We start from the raw sequence: 6,000 nt of genomic DNA on the forward strand, positions 1-6,000 counted from the left end.
TAGTAACGTATAGATTGCCTCCCAGGGGAACTCACACTTATCTGCAACTAGCTTCAGAATCGCATTTGTGTGGTGATAAGGCCACCACATAAAGTGGCTATAATGCCGCTAACTGGAGTTGGAATTCGAGATCGTCTCCACATCTACCAATAAAATACTACAGAATTATTATTTTTTATGAGGGAAGGATTACTAGTGGTCCGGAGGCCTCTCCAGTTTCACCAGGACAGGTGGGCGAGCAAAGGCTCAGCCAGGAGGGGTGGGATTTTCTAACAGCTGCTCGAGCGCCTCCGAAGGAAACCTAACAACACAAGAGCAGCTACTTCGAATTAATCTACTATCGGGTCAACGGGCTGATGCTTAGGTTAGGTAGAATAAAATTTGTTTGGCTCTGAAACTATACGGATTTTAGAAATCTAAACGGTCCACGTATGATATCAAAAAGTTATATTTTCCAGTCAAAATCACTTACCGTAAATGTCAATGCTTTTGAAACTCTTGTACAACATTATTCACAGAAAAAATCTAAAAGTTTACAAAGTATTCTTTGTTCTAACTTTTCAATCTTTGAATTATAGAAACACTTTATTTATAAATTCGATCTATAAAAGTTAAACAATAGGTGAAAAAACACTAGAAATTATACGTATTATTAATACTATTATTCATTATTACCACTATATTTTTGTTTTAATTAAGAAAGAGATAATAAAGAAATATTTTCACTTTTAGTCTAAGAGCTTCCTGACGGTTTCACAATTTTACTGTAAAATTCACAGTGCTACACAAGAATTATTATTACAACTGTAGTAGGCAATATTATTAAATACCTATGCTATAAACCTAACTAACATATCTAACAAGCAGGTCACAGTATTCTTGTAAACATTAAGGAAAAAACAAAAATTGTTGCTATGGCAATTAATAATATCATAATTTGCGCATGGAGATAATTCCCCCATTACCCTTCAATTAAATGTATTATCTATGATTACACTTTGTGAGAGCTAAGTATAGCTAATGTATTTCGTTTTCTAATTCGGATTTAGATTAGAATTTAATATTAATAAGTGCAATAAGAGCTATGACAATCGAGCGTCTATTTCACAAGGAAATTAGAAATCAAACTAGGTAGGTACTTGGATTGGAGACTACTAATGTGGCCTAACATTAGATTATCCAGAACAGTATTAACTAGATCGCTGGGTAATTCATTAATTGGAATCTAAGCCTCCGTGATGGAATTATCGATGCTTTCGTCTAATATTCAATGGTTTTTTGAGGAAAAAATAAGTAAATTCAATAGTATATTTGTAAAATTGTAGACAGTGCCATCTGTGAATCAATTTAAAAACTAACAGGCAGATGGACCTTAAATTTCAATCGTATAATTTTCGTTGTTCATTTTTTTATGATGATATTCGTTGTTTTCTTTTTGTCGGTACAGAATGAAGCAAATAAAAGACAGAAGGTATAATGAACGATAATAGCGCTACCAAAATATAATTCATTATAAGGTAATCAAAATTTTTGTAAAGTGCCTATTACCTGGTATTTCACTTTTACAACAAAATGTTTTATTATCTCAACAACTTAAGGCAGCGCCATCTGCTTGGTAAATATTGCAGCTTCGTTGTAGTCAGTCTTTATTTTGTTTGACTTTTGTAATGGTTAAATAGTTCTTTTAGTAGTCAACAGAGGGCGATCAGTCATTTTGTCAACCAGTTTTGTAGTTGCATTATAGATGTCACTATTTGAAACTTTTCTAACGCTATTTTAACGAAATAGTTCAAGAATATTCTGAAAGCGAAAACTTTTAGAATTTTTTTTCCTTTATTCTAGTATAACTTCGCCGTGATAGCCTTGAGAGGCTATATCAGCTTCGCTCTAACATGTAGGTGAGCTCACGGGGCTCAAACCGGAGTGGTGCTAACACTGGCCCTAGCAAGAGCATTGCTTCGCAGAATCTACCACTGGTTCCGAAACGCGACCCACTGAGAATTCGAATACGCTTTTATTATAAATAGCTTCAAACGTATGTGTTTGTAACGGAATTTTTGAACATGATGTTGACCCCCTTCAAAACGTCCGATTAACTCGAAATTTGGTATACTTATTAAAGACCAATGACAATCCAATATTTTGAAGAAAAAAAAAAAAATTGAATCAACTAAAAAATGAAAAATAAATAATTGTTTAAAAAAAACTAAAAAAATACGCATTTATAGAAAATCCCACTAAAAAATAGAAAATAAATCTTAATAAATTTGAATTAAAAATAGTGTAAGAAAAAATTATTTTATTGTAAAAAAGATTCCGTTACATACTAACATCTGAAGTTGAACTTCTGAAGCTAATAATGGCGTATTAAAAAATATATTTTTGAGTAAATCTAATAGCTTGATGGAGTGGTGAAGTTACTTTGGTATGACTCCAGTGCTAGAAAGCACTATAAGTTATTATTATCATTTATTTTACTTTTAAAATTAATTAAACTAGTGGTGCCGCGGCAGTCGAAATTCGACTATAGGTAATTAGTTGAAGTTATAAGTTTGAACGTTATTATGGTTCTATTGTCAAAGACTATTAATTTACATACTATAATCACAGATTTCGCCAAGACTAAATTATAGACAAACAATATTAATCTATTCTCAATTTGACTACATATTTTAAACAGTAACAAAAGTTTGACAATAAACGAAGAGTATATTATATGTGCGTGTGCGTGTCAAACACATGGTAGTGTGTGACATGTTTCTTTTATTGATTAAATGATGGTACTATTGAGACATAATCTAAAAAAAAATTTAGCATTCTGCACTCCCTCTCTATATTCTCTATAAGTGTGGGAAATTTCATACTCCTCCGTCCGCGCAATTTTCGTAAAAAGGGATACAAAGTTTTTGCTTCACGTATTAATATATAGATGTTTATTTAAAATCTTATTAATGACACAGTATTTTTTTTAAAAGATATAAAGATATTCAAAGAACAATTTTTAAAAAACACTATATAAAAATAAATATAAATAAATAATATAAATACTTACTAACAATCACGCCACGTTAACTGGTCCCGTGCTAAGTTCGTAAAGAACTTGTGTTACAAGTACCAGATAACGGAAATAAATATAATATTTTTATTATACACATACATATATTTAATATACACCCATAACCCTGGAAATACATTTATATTTATCATACAAATATCTTCCCTTGGCGGGATTCGAACCCGCAACCCCCTTGTGTAGTGACCACTACACCAGACGGCCGTTTAAATAGGTATAAAAATAGATTGGCGCTGATGGCGGTGTCTACGATACAAGCTAGTTAGGATTCCTGAGTGAAAAAACCTTCTCAAAATACGCGCAATATCGAGGATAACTGCCTTCTGTATCAGGCCTCTAACCCAGCTGGATAACGAAAGTTCCTAAGGTGGTACCATGCACCCCATGCTTTTTTTTACAATAAAATCATTTTTTCTTACACTATTTTTAATTCAAATTTATTTTCTCTTTTTTTTTAGTTGGATTTTCTATAAAAGCGTATTTTGTTAGTTTTTTTAAACTATTATTTATTTTTTAGTTAATTCATGTTTTTCAATTTTTTTTTAAATATTAAATTGTCATCTGTCTTTAATACCAATACCAAATTTCGAGTTAATCTAACGTTTTGAAGGGGGTCAAAATCATGTTCAAAGATTCCGTTACAAACTAACATACATACGTCTGAAGCTAATAAAAACGTATTAAAAAGTATATTTTTGAGTAAATCTAATAGCTTGATAGAGTGGTGAAGTTACTTTGGTTATGACTCCAGTGCTAAAAAGCACTATAAGTTATTATTATTATTATTTACTTCACTTTTAAAACTAATTAAATTAAAAATAATTCACTGATTAAGTCGATCGTTCGTTGCAATTGTACCCCCTCTATGAAACAATTTATCAACAAATTTACACGTTTCGTCTCGCTGAGCTCCGCGGCGTGTCCAATGCGCCCTCGCGATGAAGACGTCATAACATAATGACCTTCCGCATGACGCTTCAATGGATACTACCCTCCGAGTTCCGACTAGTGTGGCTACGAACTGGAATGGCGCTGAGGGAATTTCAACTCAAAAATCATTGAAAATATTTACAGAAACAACCGAAGTTTTATCAAAAATCTGCTACTAAAAATGTTAATCACGAGTTAGTATGACCTTAACAATAGAATGTAGACGCTAGTATCGTAAAGTCATTTTAAAACCTTAAATTATAGTCGATCTATGTAAACTTTTTACTGGTGGTAGGACCTCTTGTGAGTCCGCACGGGTAGGTTCCATCGCCCTGCCTATTTCTACCGTGAAGCAGTAATGCGTTTCGGTTTGAAGGGTGGGGCAGCCGTTGTAACTATACTGAGACCTTAGAACTTGTATTTCAAGGTGGGTGGCGCATATACATTGTAGATGTCTATGGACTCCAGTAACCACTTAACACCAGGTGGGCTGTGAGCTCGTCCATCATTTAATCAATAAAAAAATAGTATTCACATATTGTATAATGTATGTATGCATTATAGAATAGTGAAAGTGCGACATGTTAATATAGCAATTATTTAGCGTTCGTCATCGTAATTGAATTAAATAACATCTACCTACTTATTAGAATAGGTCCGCATAGTTGATAATTGCTTGCACGCGATTTCTCAGACCACAATAACATCTCTAGTTCGGCTCCTTATCCGATATACATGTAATAATGTTATAAAATATAGGTACTTTCACATAATATCAACTAATGGATATTACTGCATACGTTAGGTGACCTTTTTTTTCTTTTCCCCAATAATTTTCCTCGATAAGAAATCAAATGATTTGAAAGTTTTTTTTTCTTCTGTAAAGCATTCTTCAACATACTGTAAGTTATCTAATAAATATTAATGAAGTATTTTTTGTATATTTCGTTTATTCCGACTTATTTATGAGTATTACAGTGCAACCTGTGTATTATAAAAAATAAAATCTTGCATTTTTATCGTGAATGAGAGGGATGTAGTTGAGAAGATAGTTCTTAATAATAAGTGAAAATATATAAAATGCGTTTAAGGTACAAAATTCGTTGTAGTGCCATCTAGTGGGGGCGGTGTTAAACACAATACAACCGGACAGGGTTGTCAAAGCGTGCCATCATAAATATTTTCTCTCTTTAAGAATGAGGCTTAATGATCTGTAGTTAATGCCTCTGAAACATAGCTTCCGGGCTCCACATAAAAAAGTCATCCGGGCGGGTCGCGTGGCTGAGATCGTGGAGTTCCGCTCGGGGTTACTAATGTTTATTGTTGATTTTTTTATGTTTTTTGGAGTAGTATTAAGCGGTGGGAGGGAAAACCGTGCTATGGGTTCTGTATGTCAATTTAATATAAGACAACCCAGCAGTACGACCGATGTTAAGTAGTCAGCGGAGTTCGTAAATCCAGTGTGTGTGAACTTGTGCCGTCACCCATCTTGAGTCGAGCATACTTAATATGCACCGTCAGCAAAACACCAAAATACAATTTGTGTACTAAGTTTTACTGCAAACGGTTAACCTACAAAATGGGTACATTTATTGGTGTTAGAATGTTTTGTGAGTCCGCACGGGTAGGTACCACTGCCCTGCCTATTTCTGCCGTGAAGTAGTAATGCGTTTCGGATCGAAGGGTGGGGCAGCCGTTGTATCATACTGAGACCTTAGAACTCATATCCCAAGGTGGGTGGCGGCGTTTACGTTGTAGATGTCTATGGGCTCCGGTAACCACTAAATATTAGGTGAGCTGTGAGTTCATCCACTAATATAAGCTACCACTAACATGCAGCCTCTACTCATACTACCTAGCTACCATCCAACAGTACGTTTACAGATATCTTTTCTGTCACATACCACGCGGCTTTGGAATGAACTACACGACATTTCCCAAGCGCTACAACATGACCTTTTTCAGATTAGGCTTGCGGGGATTACTCAGCTGTGTGC

General features: G+C 34.0%; 1 protein-coding gene across 1 annotated transcript in view; it reads right to left on the reverse strand.

Annotated features, from left to right (window-relative positions):
• The window catches only part of LOC101746463 (radial spoke head protein 3 homolog), a 40,700-nt gene extending 40,208 nt beyond the window's left edge, over positions 1–492 (reverse strand). The window contains exon 1 of the mRNA XM_062675073.1: positions 473–492. The gene's annotated coding sequence lies outside the window, so the exon portion shown is untranslated. The remainder of the gene's footprint in view (positions 1–472) is intronic.
• Between the last annotated feature and the right edge of the window lie 5,508 nt (positions 493–6,000).

This window comes from Bombyx mori, chromosome 22 (assembly GCF_030269925.1).
Source record: "Bombyx mori chromosome 22, ASM3026992v2".
NCBI lineage: Eukaryota > Metazoa > Arthropoda > Insecta > Lepidoptera > Bombycidae > Bombyx > Bombyx mori.